Source organism: Pelmatolapia mariae, unplaced genomic scaffold, assembly GCF_036321145.2.
Source record: "Pelmatolapia mariae isolate MD_Pm_ZW unplaced genomic scaffold, Pm_UMD_F_2 NODE_ptg000279l+_length_55604_cov_1, whole genome shotgun sequence".
Taxonomy (NCBI): Eukaryota; Metazoa; Chordata; class Actinopteri; order Cichliformes; family Cichlidae; genus Pelmatolapia; species Pelmatolapia mariae.
Genome location: NW_027051969.1, coordinates 3,945 through 7,500, shown reverse-complemented (window position 1 = coordinate 7,500; position 3,556 = coordinate 3,945).

Below are 3,556 nucleotides of genomic sequence, written 5' to 3'. Positions count from 1 at the left end.
TATGTACTTCCTCGTGCATATGGTACGACAACTTTTCTCCGTGCCCCTGGTACTCTGCTCAGAAACACTTTGCCACACACACACACTCCTCGTGCATATGGTACGACAATGTTTCTACATGCCCCTGGTACTCTGCTCAGCAGCACTTTGCTATGTACTTCCCGTGCATATGGTACGACAGCTTTTCCACAAGCCCCTGGTACACTGCGCAGAAACACTTATGCCACGTCGGCTGTACGCGCTCTCCTCGCTAGCTAGTTGCTGATCTCCCCCACCTCCAGGGGGCCCCGGGGACCACCATCACATCTCCCTGTCTCCCTTACCGCTGAACAAGATGCATGCTGCTCCACTGGCCCTGCTGCTGTTGTGTCTCCATTTGGCCGAGGGGGTGAGTCGGCCTCCTCTCTCCTTTACGGTCGAAAAAGATGTGCTGCTGGCGCACTGGCCCTGCTGATGTGCTGTCTCCATTTGGCCGAGGTGGTGAGTCGGCCTCCTCTCTCCTTTACGGTCGAAAAAGATGTGCTGCTGGCGCACTGGCCCTGCTGATGTGCTGTCTCCATTTGGCCGAGGTGGTGAGTCGGCCTCCTCTCTCCTTTACGGTCGAAAAAGATGTGCTGCTGGACAGGCCTCGTGCATATGGTACGACAGCTTTTCTCCGTGCCCCTGGTACTCTGCTCAGCAGCACTTTGCTATGTACTTCCTCGTGCATATGGTACGACAGCTTTTCTCCGTGCCCCTGGTACTCTGCTCAGCAGCACTTTGCTATGTACTTCCTCGTGCATATGGTACGACAGCTTTTCTCCGTGCCCCTGGTACTCTGCTCAGCAGCACTTTGCTATGTACTTCCTCGTGCATATGGTACGACAACTTTTCTCCGTGCCCCTGGTACTCTGCTCAGCAGCACTTTGCCACACACACACTCCTCGTGCATATGGTACGACAACTTTTCTCCGTGCCCCTGGTACACTGCTCAGAAACACTTTGCCACACACACACTCCTCGTGCATATGGTACGACAATGTTTCTACATGCCCCTGGTACACTGCTCAGAAACACTTTGCCACACACACACTCCTCGTGCATATGGTACGACAATGTTTCTACATGCCCCTGGTACTCTGCTCAGAAACACTTTGCCACACACACACACTCCTCGTGCATATGGTACGACAGCTTTTCTCCGTGCCCCTGGTACTCTGCTCAGCAGCACTTTGCTATGTACTTCCTCGTGCATATGGTACGACAACTTTTCTCCGTGCCCCTGGTACTCTGCTCAGAAACACTTTGCCACACACACACACTCCTCGTGCATATGGTACGACAATGTTTCTACAAGCCCCTGGTACTCTGCTCAGCAGCACTTTGCTATGTACTTCCTCGTGCATATGGTACGACAACTTTTCTCCGTGCCCCTGGTACTCTGCTCAGAAACACTTTGCCACACACACACACTCCTCGTGCATATGGTACGACAACTTTTCTCCGTGCCCCTGGTACTCTGCTCAGCAGCACTTTGCTATGTACTTCCTCGTGCATATGGTACGACAACTTTTCTCCGTGCCCCTGGTACTCTGCTCAGAAACACTTTGCCACACACACACACTCCTCGTGCATATGGTACGACAACTTTTCTCCGTGCCCCTGGTACTCTGCTCAGCAGCACTTTGCTATGTACTTCCTCGTGCATATGGTACGACAACTTTTCTCCGTGCCCCTGGTACTCTGCTCAGAAACACTTTGCCACACACACACACTCCTCGTGCATATGGTACGACAATGTTTCTACATGCCCCTGGTACTCTGCTCAGCAGCACTTTGCTATGTACTTCCCGTGCATATGGTACGACAGCTTTTCCACAAGCCCCTGGTACACTGCGCAGAAACACTTATGCCACGTCGGCTGTACGCGCTCTCCTCGCTAGCTAGTTGCTGATCTCCCCCACCTCCAGGGGGCCCCGGGGACCACCATCACATCTCCCTGTCTCCCTTACCGCTGAACAAGATGCATGCTGCTCCACTGGCCCTGCTGCTGTTGTGTCTCCATTTGGCCGAGGGGGTGAGTCGGCCTCCTCTCTCCTTTACGGTCGAAAAAGATGTGCTGCTGGCGCACTGGCCCTGCTGATGTGCTGTCTCCATTTGGCCGAGGTGGTGAGTCGGCCTCCTCTCTCCTTTACGGTCGAAAAAGATGTGCTGCTGGCGCACTGGCCCTGCTGATGTGCTGTCTCCATTTGGCCGAGGTGGTGAGTCGGCCTCCTCTCTCCTTTACGGTCGAAAAAGATGTGCTGCTGGACAGGCCTCGTGCATATGGTACGACAGCTTTTCTCCGTGCCCCTGGTACTCTGCTCAGCAGCACTTTGCTATGTACTTCCTCGTGCATATGGTACGACAGCTTTTCTCCGTGCCCCTGGTACTCTGCTCAGCAGCACTTTGCTATGTACTTCCTCGTGCATATGGTACGACAGCTTTTCTCCGTGCCCCTGGTACTCTGCTCAGCAGCACTTTGCTATGTACTTCCTCGTGCATATGGTACGACAACTTTTCTCCGTGCCCCTGGTACTCTGCTCAGCAGCACTTTGCCACACACACACTCCTCGTGCATATGGTACGACAACTTTTCTCCGTGCCCCTGGTACACTGCTCAGAAACACTTTGCCACACACACTCCTCGTGCATATGGTACGACAATGTTTCTACATGCCCCTGGTACACTGCTCAGAAACACTTTGCCACACACACACTCCTCGTGCATATGGTACGACAATGTTTCTACATGCCCCTGGTACTCTGCTCAGAAACACTTTGCCACACACACACACTCCTCGTGCATATGGTACGACAGCTTTTCTCCGTGCCCCTGGTACTCTGCTCAGCAGCACTTTGCTATGTACTTCCTCGTGCATATGGTACGACAACTTTTCTCCGTGCCCCTGGTACTCTGCTCAGAAACACTTTGCCACACACACACACTCCTCGTGCATATGGTACGACAATGTTTCTACAAGCCCCTGGTACTCTGCTCAGCAGCACTTTGCTATGTACTTCCTCGTGCATATGGTACGACAACTTTTCTCCGTGCCCCTGGTACTCTGCTCAGAAACACTTTGCCACACACACACACTCCTCGTGCATATGGTACGACAACTTTTCTCCGTGCCCCTGGTACTCTGCTCAGCAGCACTTTGCTATGTACTTCCTCGTGCATATGGTACGACAACTTTTCTCCGTGCCCCTGGTACTCTGCTCAGAAACACTTTGCCACACACACACACTCCTCGTGCATATGGTACGACAACTTTTCTCCGTGCCCCTGGTACTCTGCTCAGCAGCACTTTGCTATGTACTTCCTCGTGCATATGGTACGACAACTTTTCTCCGTGCCCCTGGTACTCTGCTCAGAAACACTTTGCCACACACACACACTCCTCGTGCATATGGTACGACAATGTTTCTACATGCCCCTGGTACTCTGCTCAGCAGCACTTTGCTATGTACTTCCCGTGCATATGGTACGACAGCTTTTCCACAAGCCCCTGGTACACTGCGCAGAAACACTTAT